Source organism: Canis lupus, chromosome 7 (assembly GCF_048164855.1).
Source record: "Canis lupus baileyi chromosome 7, mCanLup2.hap1, whole genome shotgun sequence".
NCBI classification, from domain to species: Eukaryota; Metazoa; Chordata; class Mammalia; order Carnivora; family Canidae; genus Canis; species Canis lupus.
Genome location: NC_132844.1, coordinates 43,472,429 through 43,491,359, shown reverse-complemented (window position 1 = coordinate 43,491,359; position 18,931 = coordinate 43,472,429). Strand labels below are relative to the sequence as shown.

Here is an 18,931-nt window from a genome sequence, read left to right as displayed (position 1 = left end):
AGTTTGGTAAAGACAACAGCTGACTAATAAAGCACTGATTTTCCTTGTACACATTTCTCTGATTTATTCTAGAAAGATATTTTAGAATATGTTAAAAAAAACCCTCCATATTCTTCTCAGCTCGCATTTGAAATATATTAACAATAGTTTTCAATATCGTGCCAATGAATTATTGGTGTACAGCTAAATATTCTGTATTACAGCAAAATGCAGAGATTTCATGCATTGTTATTAAAAGTGAAAGGCAAGGCAGAGCTTTTGTTTTATTTTGTTTTGTTTTTGCATGAAAACTGAAAATGTAACAATAGGACCCATAGAGAGGACTCAGGGCTTCTGCCAAACATTCTTGGTTCTTAAATTGTGAAACATCTGAAAGGGGAGGTTCTACTGAAGTAATTTGTTTCTTGCACAATGAATATATCCTTTAAATGAAATGGTGGGACGGTCCATTTTATACTTTCCAGGATCCCATAAAATTTTGTCTTTGGAATAAAGGACTACCACATACACACAGACTTTGTATTTATGAACATTTTATGTTTTAAATTATAAATAATTAATTTATACATTAAGTTTAGGAAAACAACACAAACCAATTTTTTTTTTCAAAATTAATTTTGTCTTAGATTTCCATTTCTGAGGATTTTATTTTTATTTTATTTTTTATTTTTTAAAGATTTTATTTATTTATTCATGAAAGACACAGAGAGAGAGAGACAGAGAGAGAGGCAGAGACACAGGCAGAGAGAGAAGCAGGCTCCATGCAGGGAGCCCGACGCAGGACTTGATCCTCGGTCTCCAGGATCAGGCCCTGGGCTGAAGGCGGCGCTAAACCGCTGAGCCACGGGGGCTGCCCAGGATTTTATATTTAACTGCTAAAATCCGAGTGGAGAGTCCGACCCAAACAAACCCTCAGGTTGTCTGCCTATTCTTCATGAAGGATGTGGACTAGATGACCATTTTGTTAAAAATAAATCCATTCTCCCCTAAGTTTTGAATATGTGAAGTGGTTCAGGAACTGAATTCAGAAGGAGTAATTAGAAGGAAGTAAATGGATATGTACAATAAAAGTACAAAACTTAGAAGTTCCCTGGGTAATTGCACTTGGACAATAGGTGGGGAATAAGAAAGAGGAAGAAAAAGTTTCAGTAAGATTTAGAGATGGGGGGACCTGGATGGCTCAATCTGTTGAGCATGTGACTAAATTTCAGGGCCGTGAGTTTAAGCCCCATGTTAGGCATGGGACCTACTTTAAAAAAAGATTTTGAGATGGACAAAGAAACAATATGTGATTTGGTCTACAGAAATCTCTGGCAGCTCAGTGGTCAAAAAAAATTTGTAACTGTAATTAAACTTTAAGCTATTTAAATTTCTCCAATTTAATACATTTTTAAAGATATTTATATATTTATTCATGGGAGAGAGAGAGAGAGAGAGGGGCAGAGATACAGGCAGAGGGAGAAGCAGGCTCCATGCAGGGAGCCTGATGTGGGACTCGATCCCGTGTCTCCAGGATCAGACCCTGAGCTGAAGGCGGCACTAAACCACTGAGCCACCCGGGCTGCCCTAATAAATTTTTTTTTTTTTAAGATTTTATTAACTTATTCATGACAGACACAGAAAGAGGCAGAGACACAGGCAAAGGGAGAAGCAGGCTCCACAGGCAGGGAGCCTGAAGTGGGACTTGATCCCCGGTCTCCAGGATCACACCCTGGGCTGAAGGTGGAGCTAAACCAATCGGCGACTGGGGCTGCCCCAATTTAATAAATTTTGTCAGACATTCAAAACTATTCAGTGGCTTCGATTTTAAAACAAGTGAGATGATCTGTAAAGTGAAATAATGTAATTAAATTGAAAACTGAAAGAGAGGGGCACCTGGCTGGCTCAGTGGTTGCCTGCCTTTGGCTTAGGTCGTGATCCAGGATCCTGGGGTCAAGTCCTACAGCAGGGTCCCAGTGGGGAGTCTCTCCCTCTACCTATGTCTCTGTCTCTCTCTGTGTGTCTCCTGCATAAATAAATAAAATCTTAAAAAAAAAAAAAACCTGAAAGAGATAAGCAAGATAAATTTAGCTCAATAGTCTCAAATATTTCCAAGCCTTGGACTAGAAGTTAATAATACATCCTAATTGGGCAGCCCAGGTGGCCCAGCAGTTTAGGACCACCTTCAGCCCGGTATGGTCCTGGAGACCCAGTATTGAGTCCCACGTGGGGCTCCCTGCATGGATCCTGCTTCTCCCTCTGCCTGTGTCTCTCTGCCTCTCTCTCTCTCTCTGTCTGTCATGAGTAAATAAATAAAATCTTAAAAAAAAAAAAAGTACATCCTAATTAGTAAAATGAGATATAGGTTAACATATGCAGTGTGTGTATTTAAAGTGCCACACATGTTACAAAATTCATCAAGAGTTCTTATTTATGTTACCTTAAAAAACACCTTAATTTTGTTCACATTTTTATGTACATCTTCATTCCAAACCACCATCAATTCTTACTGAATGGTTGCTGGAACCACCTTTCAGCTTATAGTTATTATTTTTTTTAAATCTACAACAGATCATAGCAAGCACTTTGTAAAAAAATAATTTGATAGATTTTCATCAAATTTAGAATAAAATCTAGGCACTATGTCCTGCATATTACTACACTTGCCTACATCCCCAGCACCATCTTCTGTATACATGAAACTCTTGTCTTACTTTCAGTTCTTTAACTAGGCTGCTGTTCAAACCTACCAAGCTCATATCTGCTTCATCACTTTTGTATTTCCCTCTGGAAAGGAGGTGCTTCATTAAGAACATACTAGTTGTCTCTCATCTCTTTGGTTCCTGCCCAAATCTACATTAAAATATTTGCTGCTCATCATTTACTCTATAACCTTTTTAATTTCATTTTTTTCATACTTTATGTTTGTATGTTTCTGTATATGTTTTTAGCCTGTCTCCATTTTCAGAGATGCACAAATCTTCAATTCATCATTTTATTCTATGACAAAGCAAATTGCATGGTTAAGTTATCAATAGATATGTAATAATTAACTATTCAATTAATAAGAAAAGGTAGTCTTTATTAACTTAAATAGACAGTCAAACTCTGTAAGAATATTTTTTTTCTGGTCTTGCTATAATTTTTGGAGAAAATAAATCTAAATTTAAGTATGATAATATTTCTTTATGGAAACTTATTTTTGCATTTTTTTAAAAAGATTTTATTTATTTATTCATGAGAGACACAGAGAGAAAGAGAGGCAGAGACACAGGGAGAGGGAGAAGCAGGCTCCATGCAGGGAGCCAGACGTGGGACTCGATCCCGGGACTCCAGGATCACACCTTAGGCTGCAGGCAGCGCTAAGCCACTGTGCCACCAGGGCCACCCTTATTTTTAAAATTTGAAAAAGGCAAATGTAACTAATGAGAATGTGTAAGGCAGCTGGATTGAATATCAGGAATAAAAGAAATTTGATTTTTCTCATAGCTCTAACCCTAACAAAACTGATAATATTGGTTATCTCATTTTTCATCTTATACTCTTTTTTTTTTTTAAAGATTTTGTTTATTTATTCATGAAAGACAGAGAGAAAGAGGCAAAGACATAGGCAGAAAGTGAAGCAGGCTCCATGCAGGGAGCCCAATGTGGGATTTGATCCCAGGACTCCACGATCATGCCCTGGGCCAAAGGCAGATGCTCAACCACTAAGCCACCCAGGTATCCCTACTCTTTTTTTTTTTTTTTTTTTTGGCCTTTAGGCTAAGCTATATGATTTCATGAGTTATTTCTCAAGTTTGCTTTTAAGCATTCAGGTATTTTTTTCTTCTGAAACCATATCTGTGACCATCTCCAAAGCATATGCTGGGGTTCTCTTAAGTTGAAACAGTGGTAAGGAGCAGTGTCTGTTCTGCTTGTTGCATCCTTCAAATTTGGTAAGGGCACAGACTGAAACAATTGACTTTGAAAATCTGAAGAAACTATCTTATACTACTTACTCTATTTCTATTTAAGTTCTGATTTAAGGGATTTTTACCAAAAGACAGAGAAGTACCTAGATGGCTTTTTCCAAATCTAAATAGCATGTGTAGCTCATATTTTATATATGCACAGAATCATTCATATTGTTTTAATTAAATTTTGAAAATTGGAAATATTGATATGGATCTTACCTGACTGGAGTATAAACACAGGGGATTTCTGTGTTCAGTGTATCAGTCAAAATAATGTAAACCAGTCTAAGACAAGTTACTAATCTCTCTAAATGTCGTATGATGGTCAGAAAGCTCATGTTTTAAAACTGAATTGATATTTTTGGCCAATATAAATGTCTCCCAGTAAATGTGTCACATATTTTTCAAGGACCAATAGGTCTTACTTCTTCAGCAAATATAAGATGAAGCATAACATGTTGACATGATATCAATTTAATCTCATCCTGTAAGCCCATAACCCATCATTCAGTAGATTACAAGCCTGAAGCAAACATTTTTTTAAAAATCCATACCTGGGACACAACCTGTCTCAATTTATAGCTGTATCTCAGTCTAAAAAGTATATTCTTCCTATGATTTGATTACTCCTGAGAAAGAAAAGAACAATTATTTTATAATATTAAAATTAAAACTAAGAAAATTATATTTAAATATTTTAGAGTACATGGAAAATTAGGTATAAGTGTAAAGTATATGTATGCTTTTAAGTTTGTCATTGTTTTGTAAGAATTGAACAAATGAGCTTAGTACTGCTTATCACTGCTTACTGTTGTTTTTATGTGTGGCTGGATTCCCTAATAAATGTACAGTTTAATTATATTTCTATATAAATTCCTGAATAATGAACGTTTTAGCATGTTACCAACAATGTATTTTATTGTAGATTCTTAATAAGCCTAATTAAATTGTGTACCTAGATAGGCAAGGCCATTTGTAATTTTGAAAACATGTGGTTTTGGCTAAAGTTAAATTTTCTAAAGCTCAGTTTGTTGAACTGAGTTTCTACGTCACTTACTGCATAAATCAGAAAGAGAGAGAGACTATGTTATAATCATCCATAAATTTTAGTCCATAATAACACACTGTCTCTAAAATACTATTGGATAATGATCTCACATGCAATTTTGTTGTTGTTATAAGTAATTCATTGTCACCATAGATTGCATGTACTATCAATAATTTACATTTTTACCTAAGTTACAAGGACCTATCCCTGCAGTATCTGTGGCTTTTAGCATCCTTGGGACTTGGAGCAAATCAAAATCTGTTGGCTGAAAAAACTTTAGATTTAGTTAAATATAGGCTATTATCTACTCTGTGGAAAATAGGCAATAGCACAACTGACTCTGGGTACAAACATGTGTCCATATCTTTTAAGCTCCAATATCACATTGTTTACCTGGTGTTAAAGATGATCACTATTAATATAGCAACATACATAGCACAATACGTAAGTTTCTATAGTAGTTTTTATGGTAATTTCCTATAAAGGCCTTGAAGTCCATCATTGATATTTGATTCCTTTTTTTTAATCTATAAATTTTGTCCTTATTTCAAAAATGTAGAATATACAAGGGATCATTTTTTAACAATTGGTAGGAACAATGTGGAAGGGGAGGTGGAAGAGGAGGAAGAGAGACAGAATCTCAGGCAGACTCATGCTCAGTGCAGAGCTCATGGGGTGCTCAATCTCAGGAAACTGAGATAATGATATGAGCTGAAATCAAGAGTCAGGTACTTCACTAAGCCACCAGACACCCCTTCAGTCACTTATTTATGTGATCAACAACATAAATAAATAAAAATAAATTTTATTTATGCTATAAATTTTAGATTCCTTTCCAAAAATCAGGTAAGTTTAGTTTTTTTTTTTTTTTTGGTATGTATTTGACTAAAACCATAAGAAAGTATATTTAAAGAATATCTAAAGAATATGTTTTATTCTCAATGTATATCAATCATAACACAATCTGAATGACTACATGGTTAAGTAAGTTATCTGAAAGTTTTATAATAGAAAGACTGTAATCTAAAGATCTATAAAAATAAATGAAGACCAGTAAAATAAAAACAAACAAAAGCTATTTATTCAGAACTTGCTATAGCAAGGGTGATAGTCACTATCACTTGAGTTTGGTAGAGACTCAAAAGTAATGCAGAAGTGCAAGAAAACTTTATAGTAGAAAAAGGGGGAAGCTTTCAGCTATGCCTTGACTGGAGGTTGTTGACATGGACAAGTTTTAGTCAGACCAACTGTAAGTGGCGCATTATATATGATTGTTTTTCTCTAGTTGATCTGAAGTTGAACTGGAGGTAAAAATTAGGGGGGCTGACACTTATTAGTTAAGCCCTGGTTGTTTTGATCTGATGGTAGTTGTGGTTATTGTTTGTCTTCCTGGATTGGTTTCTTAGGATAATAGTCTGATTTCTTAGATTGGTTACTATAGACAGTAGGTTGGCTTCCTGAGATGTTGGCTTCCTGGGCTGGTTGCTGCAAGTTGTATTTTATTTTTATATATCATCTGGCAATTGTCTATTTGTATATTTTGTCAGATCTTGCATATTTACCTGAAATCATATTTTTTATTACAATGTATTTTTGTATAGGAAAAATATTTTTAAAATATTAAATTTTATTAAAATAATTAATATTTAATATTTTATAAAATATTTAAAAACCATTACACAAATTAATAAAATATTCCTAATATATTTATAAACATCTGATGCTTTCCCTATGAGTTTACCAATTATTACAAATAGTAGATATTTTTGTCAATAGATATAACTGAAAATGATCTAATTACAAATTTAATTTCCAAAAAGTTTATTTGGGCTTTGAGAGAGCTGAGCAGTGTTTCCATTCTTCTTCTTTTTTTTTTTTTTTTTTTTTTTAAGTCTGGGATTGATCACAGGCTAATATTTATTTTTATTTTTATTTTTAATTATTATTTTTTTAATTTATTTTTTATTGGTGTTCAATTTACCAACATACAGAATAACACCCAGTGCCCGTCACCCATTCACTCCCACTCTCCGCCCTCCTCCCCTTCTACCACCCCTAGTTCGTTTCCCCGAGTTAGCAGTCTTTCCGTTCTGTCTCCCTTTCTGATATTTCCCACACATTTCTTCTCCCTTCCCTTATATTCCCTTTCACTATTATTTATATTCCCCAAATGAATGAGAACATATAATGTTTGTCCTTCTCCGACTGACTTACTTCACTCAGCATAATACCCTCCAGTTCCATCCACGTTGAAGCAAATGGTGGGTATTTGTCATTTCTAATAGCTGAGTAATATTCCATTGCATACATAAACCACATCTTCTTTATCCATTCATCTGTCATTGGACACCGAGGCTCCTTCCACAGTTTGGCTATCGTGGCCATTGCTGCTAGAAACATCGGGGTACAGGTGTCCCAGCGTTTCATTGCATCTGTATCTTTGGGCTAAATCCCCAACAGTGCAATTACTGGGTCGTAGGGCAGGTCCATTTTTAACTCATTGAGGAACCTCCACACAGTTTTCCAGAGTGGCTGCCCCAGTTCACATTCCCACCAACAGTGTAAGAGTGTTCCCTTTTCTCCGCATCCTCTCCAACATTTGTGGTTTCCTGCCTTGTTAATTTTCCTCATTCTCGCTGGTGTGAGGTGGTATCTCGTTGTGGTTTTGATTTGTATTTCCCTGATGGCAAGTGATGCAGAGCATTTTCTCATGTGCTGTTGGCCATGTCTATGTCTTCCTCTGTGAGATTTCTGTTCATGTCTTTTGTCCATTTCATGATTGGATTGTTTGTTTCTTTGCTGTTGAGTTTAATAAATTCTTTATAGATCTTGGAAACTAGCCCTTTATCTGATACGTCATTTGCAAATATCTTCTCCCATTCTGTAGGTTGTCTTTTAGTTTTGTTGACTGTATCCTTTGCTGTGCAAAAGCTTCTTATCTTGATGAAGTCCCAATAGTTCATTTTTGCTTTTGTTTCTTTTGCCTTCATGGATGTATCTTGCAAGAAGTTACTGTGGCCGAGTTTAAATAGGGTTTTGCCTGTGTTCTCCTCTAGGATTTTGATGGAATCTTGTCTCACATTTAGATCTTTCATCCATTTTGAGTTTATCTTTGTGTATGGTGCAAGAGAGTGGTCTAGTTTCATTCTTCTGCATGTGGATGTCCAATTTTCCCAGCACCATTTATTGAAGAGACTTTCTTCCAATGGATAGTCTTTCCTCCTTTATCGAATATTAGTTCACCATAAAGTTCAGAGTCCACTACTGGGTTCTCTATTCTGTTCCATTGATGTATTGTCTGGTTTTGTGCCAGTACCACACTGTCTTGATGACCACAGCTTTGTAGTACAACCTGAAATCTGGCATTGTGATGCCCCCAGATATGGTTTTCTTTTTTAAAATTCCCCTGGCTATTCGGGGTCTTTTCTGATTCCACACAAATCTTAAAATAATTTGTTCTAACTCTCTGAAGAAAGTCCATGGTATTTTGATAGGGATTGCATTAAACGTGTAAATTGCCCTGGGTAACATTGACATTTTCACAATATTAATTCTGCCAATCCATGAGCATGGAATATTTTTCCATCTCTTTGTGTCTTCCTCCATTTCTTTCAGAAGTGTTCGGTAGTTCTTAGGGTATAGATCCTTTACCTCTTTGGTTAGGTTTATTCCCAGGTATCTTATGCTTTTGGGTGCAGTTGTAAATGGGATTGACTCCTTAATTTCTCTTTCTTCAGTCTCATTGTTAGTGTATAGAAATGCCACTGATTTCTGGGCATTGATTTTGTATCCTGCCACGCTACCAAATTGCTGTATGAGTTCTAGCAATCTTGGGGTGGAGGCTTTTGGGTTTTCTATGTAGAGTATCATGTCATCGGTGAAGAGGGAGAGTTTGACTTCTTTGCCAATTTGAATGCCTTTTTTTCTTTTTGTTGTCTGATTGCTGAGGCTAGGACTTTTAGTACTATGCTGAATAGCAGTGGTGAGAGTGAACATCCCTGTCTTGTTCGTGATCTTAGGGGAAAGGCTCCCAGTGTTTCCCCATTGAGAATGATATTTGCTGTGGGCTTTTCCTAGATGGCTTTTAAGATGCTAAGGAGTGTTCCCTCTATCTCTACACTCTGAAGAGTTTTGATCAGGAATGGATGCTGTATTTTGCCAAATGCTTTCTCTGCATCTGTTGAGAGGATCATATGATTCTTGTTTTTTCTTTTGCTGATATGATCAATCACGTTGATTGCTTTATGAGTGTTGAACCAGCCTTGCATCCCGGGGATAAATCCCACTTGGTCATGGTGAATAATCTTCATAATGTATTGTTGGATCCTATTGGCTAGTATCTTGTTGAGAATTTTTGGATCCATGTTTGTCAGGGATATTGGTCTATAATTCTCCTTTTTGGTGGGGTGTTTGGTTTTGGAATTAAGGTGATGCTGGCCTCATAGAACGAATTTGGAAGTACTTCATCTCTTTCTATCTTTCCAAACAGCTTTAGGAGAATAGGTATGGTTTCTTCTTTAAACGTTTGATAGAATTCCCCTGGGAAGCCATCTGGCCCTGGACTCTTGTGTCTTGGGAGGTTTTTGATGACTGCTTCAATTTCCTCCCTGGTTATTGGCCTGTTCAGGTTTTCTATTTCTTCCTGTTCCAGTTTTGGTAGTTTGTGTCTTTCCAGGAATGCGCCCATTTCTTCTAGATTGCCTAATTTATTGGCGTATAGTTGTTCATAATATGTTTTTAAAATCGTTTGTATTTCCTTGGTGTTGGTAGTGATCTCTCCTTTCTCATTCATGATTTTATTAATTTGAGTCTTCTCTCTCTTCTTTTTAATAAGGCTGCCTAATGGTTTATATATCTTATTAATTCTTTCAAAGAACCAACTCCTGGTTTTGTTGATCTGTTCCACAGTTCTTCTGGTATCAATTTCGTTGAGTTCTGCTCCAATCTTTATTAACTCTCTTCTTCTGCTGGGTATAGGGTCCATCTTGCTGTTTTTTCTCTAGCTCCTTTAGGTGTAAGGTTAGCTTTTGTATTTGAGTTCTTTCCAGTTTTTGAATGGATGCTTGTATTGAGATGTATTTCCCTCCTTAGGACTGCTTTTGCTGCATCCCAAAGATTTTGAATGGTTGTATCTTCATTCTCATTAGTTTCCATGAATCTTTTTAATTCTTCCTTAATTTCCTAGTTGACCCTTTCATCTTTTAGCAGGATGGTCCTTAACCTCCACGTGTTTGAGGTCCTTCCAAACTTCTTCTTGTGATTTAGTTCTAATTTCAAGGCACTATGGTCTGAGAATATGCAGGGAACGATCCCAATCTTTTGGTATCGGTTCAGACCCGATTTGTGACCCAGTATGTGGTCTATTCTGGAGAAAGTTCCATGTGCACTTGAGAAGAATGTGTATTTAGTTGAGTTTGGATGTAAAGTTCTGTAGATATCTGTGAAATCCATCTGGTCCAGTGTATCATTTAAAGCTCTCGTTTCTTTGGAGATGTTGTGCTTAGAAGACTTATCGAGTATAGAAAGAGCTAGATTGAAGTCACCAAGTATAAGTGTATTATTATCTAAGTATTTCTTCACTTTGCTTATTAATTGATTGATATATTTGGCAGCTCCCACATTCGGGGCATATATATTGAGGATTGTTAAGTCCTCTTGTTGGATAGATCCTTTAAGTATGATATAGTGTTCCTCTTCATCTCTCACTACAGTCTTCGGAGTAAATTTTAGTTTATCTGATATGAGGATGGCTACTGCTGCTTTCTTTTGAGGACCATTTGAATGGTAAATGGTTCTCCAACCTTTTATTTTCAGGCTGTACGTGTCCTTCTCTCTAAAATGAGTCTCTTGGGATCCCTGGGTGGCGCAGCGGTTTAGCGCCTGCCTTTGGCCCAGGGCGCGATCCTGGGGACCCGGGATCGAATCCCACGTCAGGCTCCTGGTGCATGGAGCCTGCTTCTCCCTCTGCCTATGTCTCTGCCTCTCTCTCTCTCTCTGTGTGACTATCATAACAAAATTTAAAAAAAATTATTAAAAAAAAATAAAAATAAAAATAAAAAATAAAATAAAATGAGTCTCTTGTAGACAGCAAATAGATGGGTCCTGCTTTTTTATCCAGTCTGAGACCCTGCGCCTTTCGATGGGGTCATTAAGCCCGTTCACGTTCAGAGTTACTATTGACAGATATGAGTTTAGTGTCATCATGATATCTATTCAGTCCTTGTTTTTGTGGATTGTTCCACTGAACTTCTTCTTAAAGGGGAATTTTAAGAGTCCCCCTTAAAATTTCTGGCAGAGCTGGTTTGGAGGTCACATATTCTTTCAGTTCCTGCCTGTCTTGGAAGCTCTTTATCTCTCCTTCCATTTTGAATGAGAGCCTTGCTGGATAAAATATTCTTGGTTGCATGTTCTTCTCATTTGGGACCCTGAATATATCCTGCCAGCCCTTTCTGGCCTGCCAGGTCTCTGTGGAGAGGTCTGCTGTTACCCTAATACTCCTCCCCATAAAAGTCAGTGATTTCTTTTCTCTTGCTGCTTTAAGGATCTTCTCTTTATCTTTGGAATTTGCAAGCTTAACTATTAAATGTCGAGGTGTTGAACGGTTTTTATTGATTTTAGGGGGGGATCTCTCTATTTCCTGGATCTGAATGCCTGTTTCCCTTCCCAGATTAGGAAAGTTTTCAGCTAGGATTTGTTCAAATACATATTCTGGCCCTCTGTCCCTTTTGGCGCCCTGGGGAACCCCAATTAAACGTAGGTTTTTCTTCCTCAGGCTGTCGTTTATTTCCCTTAATCTATCTTCATGGTCTTTTAATTGTTTGTCTCTTTTTTCCTCAGTTTCCCTCTTTGCTATCAACTTGTTTTCTATGTCACTCACTCGTTCTTCCACCTCGTTAACCCTCGTCGTTAGGACTTCTAGTTTGGATTGAATCTCATTCAATTGATTTTTAATTTCTGCCTGATTAGCTCTAAATTCTGCAGTCATGAAGTCTCTTGAGTCCTTTATACTTTTTTCTAGAGCCACCAGTAGCTGTATAATAGTGCTTCTGAATTGGCTTTCTGACATTGAATTGTAATCCAGATTTTGTAACTCTGTGTGAGAGAGGACTGTTTCTGATTCTTTCTTTTGAGGTGAGGTTTTCCTTCTAGTCATTTTGCTCAGTGTGGAGTGGCCAAATACAAGTTGTATTGGGAAAAGGAGAAGAGAGGAGAGAAAGAAGGAGAGAAAAGAGAAAAAGAAAAAAGAAAAAAGGCGAAAAAAGAAAAAAAAAAGAAGAAAAAAAGAAAAAGAAAGAAAGGAAACAAGGGGTGGGGGGAAGAAACAAATCAAAAAGCAAAAAACAAAAAACAAAAAAACAAAAACAACAACAACAACAAACCACGGGGGAGTATCTTCTGATTCTGTGTACTTTAAGTCCCTTGAGTTCCCCTGGAACTTGTCCCTCCAGCTGGTCTTCTGGGGGAGGGGCCTGTTGTGCTGATTTTCATGTGTTAGCACTTGGGGGAGCTGCTCTGCCCCTGCCTGGTGCAGGGCTCAGTGGGGGTTGTTTATCCCGTGAGGCCCCAGGAGGAACAACCGCAGTGGCGGGGCCAGCTCTGCAGCCCTGGAGTCAGCCCCCGCTGTGGCTACAGAGCTCTCGGTCTGCAGGGCCTGGAGGCTCCGGGGCGGGGCCGCTGATCTGCTCAGCTCCGGGCAGGAGCGTCCTTGCTGTCCTGGGCCCTCCCGGCCTCTGCCTGTCCCGGGGGAGGCCGGATCCTGGGCTGTGTCCCGGCGCCCAGTGCTGCGGGGCCTGCGCTGTTGGATTCGCGCTCCCGCCCCGCAGCCCCCTCCGCGGAGCCGCCCCCGAGCCCCCCGAGCTGCTCCGGGTCCGCCGTGCGCGCTGCAGCCCTTAGGGAGCTCGGCGCACTCTCCCGGGGCGCAGGTGTCTGTTAGTGTCCCCGGGAGCCCGAGGGCATCCCCGCCCTCCTGGGTCCTGCTCCACCTCCCCGCGAGCCCCTTTCCGCCCGGGAAGGTCGGTGCAGCTCCTGCTCCTCCGGGACGGGGCTCTCCTGTCCTGGGGACACTCGCCCCGGCCTCAGCCCGGCTCCTCGCGGGGCCCCTCCCCCTTGGAGGCCTTTTGTTTCTTTATTTCTTTTTCCCCGTCTTCCTACCTGGATAGAAGCGCGAACTCTTCTCACTGTAGCATTCCAGCTGGTCTCTCTTTAAATCTCAGGCCGAATTCGTAGATATTCAGGATAATTTGAAGATTTTCTAGGTAATTTGGTGGGGACAGGTGATTTGGGGACCCTCCTCTTCAGCCATCTTGCCCCTCCTCAGTGTTTCCATTCTTAATAATAACTTAAGAAACAGTTATGCATTCCTTGAAAAAATGGTAAAGTTTTTTTAAAAATTGTTTGATTAATGTAAATGTTTTCCAACTTTGTAAAATCAGTTGAGACATTTGAAATCTATTCATATTATTGGATTCATTCCCTCAGTCATTCCACATATCATCATCATCACCATTGTCATCATCATCATTATTATCTCATCATATATGTCAGATACATTGTGAGCAGCTGCAAAGTATTGGGCACTTAACTAAAAGCAAAGATAGAAGAATGAGAGACAGTACAAATAATACAGCTCAGATCCTGGAACCGGATTGATCTGACTAGTTACTATTTAAATGGCTTGGGCACAATTTAAACAACAACAACAACTTTATATCTCAGTTTTGCTTTCTGTGAAATGGGGATACATCAGCATGTTGCTTTCTTAATTAGATAATTTATATTAGGGAGGTTCCTGGGTGGTTCAGCTGGTTAAGCATCTGCCTTGGGCTCAAGTCATGATCTCAGGTAGAACTGTTTTGGGCTCCCTCCTCAGCAAGGAATCAGCTTCTCCCTCTCCCACTGCCCATCCCCACCCTCGTTCACTCTCTCTCTCAAATAAAATCTTTTTTAAAAAATTATATTGGGTATTATTCCTATATTTAATATTCACAAAATCTTGTAAGGAATATACCTTCATTATCTCTATTAAGAGTTAACTGCTTGATAGTTTTGAATTTTTGTTAACTATCTTGATCGAGATCACATTGTTAAGAAGTAGAACTATAAATGCTAAGTATACTTTATTACAGCAGGAGTAAAGTACAAAACTTGGGTTAATTGCTGAGTAATTCAGGACCCATGAATTAAAGGTATAGTAGCTTGATTAGAATAAAGTTTAGTAAGAGAAAATGGTCACAATATTAGGGATACTTCTTGGAGCTAAAGTATTAAAAAAACCTCAGACATATTGAAACCTAAGATTTAAGTATTTTTCAGTATCCTGGAATGCCAATGAATGTTTTCAAGCAATGACATTATATATTAAAGAAGTTTTACAAAGTTTGAATAATATCAATCTTATAAAATAGATTTTGGAAGAGCCTGATGGAGATGAAACTTTCATTCCAGAAAAAAAAAAAAAAAAAGTTGAAATGCTAATTTGAAGAAAACATTTCGTGAAAGTAAAAAATGAGAGAGAGAAAAGAAACTGAGAGATAATAAAATAAATTAATAAGATTTTCAATCTAAGTTGAGTGCATACATATATATATAGTCATGAAAAAATATACATTTTTATCTAATGAACTGAGATGATGTTATCAGTATTCAACTTTTAGAATAATTTATTTTTTTAAGTGGACATTTCTTTCAATTAATATTACATTTTCTTTATGTAGCCTGGTTTTTATAAGTATTTATTCACTTTATGTAAAGATTTACTATTCATCTCATTAAAAGCTGGTTCAACGTTCAAAAATCAATTACTGTAATCTATCACATCAGCAGTCTAAAAAAAAAATCATATGATCACCGTATGGTTCATGTTAACCTCAAAAGGGGAGTGTTTGGATCTCCATCACTTTTCTTTAGAACATTGCTTTGCCCCTCTGCCAAAATATGCTACTGTCTGGAGAGACAGCTTGTGGATTTTAAATGAAGTTTCCCTCATTAGAAAATTTAAAAAAAAATAAGGATGATGTGAAGACAGAATTAAAAGAAATAAATCCATAGAACTTGAGCAGGATGGGTTTTGAGACAAGAAAGTATAAACACAATTGATATATTGTGCATACCAAATAATATGCTAATTATATTGAATGTTAGCACTACAAGTATAGAGAAAGACTTTCACATGAATTTTATTGTTTTAGAAACTTAAACTCAGAAAATTTGTGAAATTTATCAAAGGGGAAGCCTTGAAATTTATGGTTATGGTATTGGCAGATGATGTCTGACCTTCAAGATAGTACACCAAGAAAGGAGTCTAGCTTGGAAAAGAGAAATATTATGTATATATGTGTATATATACATATATAGAGATATAGATATATCTCTATACAATAAAGGCATTATTTTAGGTTACTTGATCATCAGATAATTGAGCAGTAACTTCATGTATTTAAGTTATCTCAGGAAAAAAGAAAGAAAAATGTTTAACTAGTGTATACCTGATAAACTTTTCTGGTTAATCCAACATACATTTATGATTACTTAGCATATCAAGGAAATCATTAGAATACTTTTGTTTAACATGGTAGGTCATAAACAGGTATTAAATTATGATCTGCTATCCATAACATTGAAATCAAGTAAGAGAATCATGAAGTATTCTGCATTTTGCACTTTAAAAATAATCATATGTATCCTTACCTAAGAGTTATTGGTTATAATTGACCATTATTAAATGAAGGTATTCTCTCATTTCCTAAGCATATTTAAATTTTATGTTCTGACATTTTGTTTTTACTTACATTTCTCACTAAGAACAAGCTCAGTCAAGGTTTTGATATAGTGAGCATACAGTTAAAGCAAAAATCATACTTTATAAGATTAAAAGGTAATTTAAAAATAAAATATCTAATAATTATTTGCCAAGGTAAATTAAGATATTACACTAAGCATGCATATTCTTGTGCTTGTAGCACTCTATCGGTGCTTATTTAAATATAACTATCTGAAGTAATTGGTGGCTATTTCTATAAAAACATGAAATGATTGTAGCTTCATAACCTTGGCAATTTATTCAAGTCAGTAGTTGCCATCAAATAAAGTTAGCTTAAGCTTTTCTTCAGCATTTGATTAGGTTTTCCACAGCTGATTCTCAGTAAAATATGAAATTTCATTACTGTAAATCTTTGGTTCAATGACTTTCATTTTATTTAAACCACTATTTTCTGTCAAAGAAATTTCACACCAAGGGAGGGACATTTCTGATTTTAGATCAGTTATTTATTTAAAATTAATTTCAAATTCTTGATTTTATTTATTTTACACTTATGTATAGATTTTTAAAAACAGCTCGTCAGTTTCCACAATAGAACTTTTTGGTATTTTGATTAGAAACTGTTTATCCCCAATCTGTAGCCTATTTATTATCTCTTTTTTTAATTATTTTTTTTTACATTTTTAATTTAAATTCAATTTCCTAACATATAGTATAACACCCAATGCTCATCCCATCAAGTGCTTATCCCATCAAGCGCCCTCCTCAGTGCTCATCAACCAGTTACCCCATCTCCCATACACCTCCCCTTCCACAACCCTTTGTTTCCCCAGAGTTAGGAGTCTCTCATGGTTTGTCTCCCTCTCTAATTTTTCCCACTCAGTTCCCCTCCATTCCCTTATAATCCCTTTCACTATTTCTTATGTTCCACATATGAGTGAAGCCATATAATAAATGTCTTTCTCTGATTGACTTATGTCACTCAGCATAATACCCTCCAGTTCCATCCATGGCAAAGCAAATGGTGGGCATTTTTCTCTTCTGATGGCTGAGTAATATTCCATTGCATGTATATGCCACATCTTCTTTGTCCATTCATCTGTTGAAAGACATTGCTGCTCCTTCCACAGTTTGTCTACTGTGGACATTGCTGCTATGAACATTGGGGTGCTATGAAATGCTGAGGTGTCCCAGCATTTCACTACATCAGTATCAGTACCAGTAGTGCACTTGCTGGGTCATAGGATAGCTCTATTTTTAACTTCTTGAGGAACCTCCACACGTTTTCCAGAGTGGCTGTACCAGTTTCAATTCCCACCAACAGTGCATGAGGGTTTTCCTTTCTCCACATCCTTGTCAACATCTGTTGTTTCTGTCTTGTTATTTTTTTGCCATTCTCATTGGTGTGAGGTGGTATCTCATTGTGGTTTTGATCTGTATTTCCCTGATGTCAAGTGATGCAAAGCATTTTATCATTTGCTTGTTGGCCATGTGTATGTCTTCTTTGGACAAATTTCTCTTCATGTCTTCTGCCCATTTCATGATTGGATTGTTTTGTTTCGTGGGTGTTGAGTTGGATAAGTTCTTTATAGATCTTGGATACTAGTGATTTATCTGATATGTCATTTGCAAATATCTTCTCCCACTTTGTAGATTGTCTTTTAGTTTTTTGACTGTTTTTTTTTTTTTTTCTGTGTGTAAGCTTTTTATCTTGAGTAAGTCCCAATAGTTTATTATTGCTTTTGTTCCCTTGACTTCATAGATATATCTTGCAAAAAGTTACTGTGGCCAAGTTAAAAAAGATAGTTGCCTGTGTTCTCCTCTAGGATTTTGATGGATTCTGTCTCACATTTAGATCTTTCAACCATTTTTAGTTTATCTTTGTGTATGGTGTAAGAGAATGGTCTAGTTTCATTCTTCTGCACGTGGCTGTCCAATTTTCCCAGCACCATTTAGTGAAGAGACTGTCCTTTTTCCAGTGGATAGTCTTTCCCGCTTTGTCAAATATTACTTGACCATAGAGTTAGTGCCCATTTTTGGGTTCTTTATTCTGTTCCATTTATCTATGAGTCTGTTTTTGTACCAGTACCACACTGTTTGCTGATCACAGCTTTTTAGTACAGCTTGAAATCCGGCATTGTGATGCCCCCTGCATTGGTTTTCTTTTTCAATATACCTCTGGCTATTTGGGGTCTTTTCTGATTCCACACAAATCTTAAGATGATTTATTCCAACTCTCTGAAGAAAGTCCATGGTATTTTGATAGGGGTTGCAGTGAATGTGTAAATTGCCCTGGGTAGCATAGACATTTTCACAATATTTATTCTTCCAATCCATGAGCATGAAATGTTTTTCCATCTCTTTGGGTCTTCCTCAATTTCTTTCAGAAGTGTTTTGTAGTTTTTAAGGTGTAGATCCTTACCTCTTTAGGTAGGTTTATTCCTAGGTATCTTATGCTTTTGGGTGTAATTGCAAATGAGATTGATTTCATAATTTCTTTTTCTTCAGTCTCGTTGTTAGTGTATAGAAATGCCACTGATTTCTGTGCATTGACTTTGTATCCTGCCACATTGCAGAATTGCTGTATGAGTTCTAGCAGTCTTGGGTAGAGTCTTTTGATTTTATAGAAAACAGCATACAGTATCATGCCATCTACGAAGAGGGAGAGTTTGACTTCTTCTTTGCAATTCTAATGTCTTTTATTTCTTTGTGTTGTCTGATTGCTGAGGCTAGGACTTCTAGTACTATGTTGAATAGCAGTGGTGAGAGTGGACATCCCTCTCCTGTTCCTTATCTTGGGGGAAAGGCTCCCAGTGTTTCAGCACAGAGAATGATATTCACTGTGGGCTTTTCATAAATGGCTTAAGATATTGAGGAATATTCCCTCTCTCCCTACACTTTGAAGAGTTTTAATCAGGAATGGATGCTGTATTTTATCAAATGCTTTCTCTGCATCTATTGAGAGGATAATATAGTTCTTACTTTTTCTCTTATTGATGTGATCTATCACATTGTTTTACAACTGTTAAACCATCTTGTATCCCGTGGATAAACCCCACTTGACCTTGGTGAAGTCCTCTTAATGTACTGTTGGATCTTATTGGCTAATATCTCAGTGAGAATTTTTGCTCCATGTTCATCAGGGATACTGGTCTATAATTCTCCGTTTTGGTGGGGTCTTTGTCTAGTTTT

General features: G+C 36.9%; 1 long non-coding RNA gene across 1 annotated transcript in view; it reads right to left on the bottom strand.

The window, feature by feature from the left end:
• The window catches only part of LOC140636802 (uncharacterized), a 43,040-nt gene extending 29,590 nt beyond the window's left edge, over positions 1 to 13,450 (bottom strand). The window contains exon 1 of the long non-coding RNA XR_012034020.1: positions 13,132 to 13,450. This is a non-coding gene — a long non-coding RNA (uncharacterized lncRNA). The remainder of the gene's footprint in view (positions 1 to 13,131) is intronic.
• Positions 13,451 to 18,931: the final 5,481 nt, after the last annotated feature.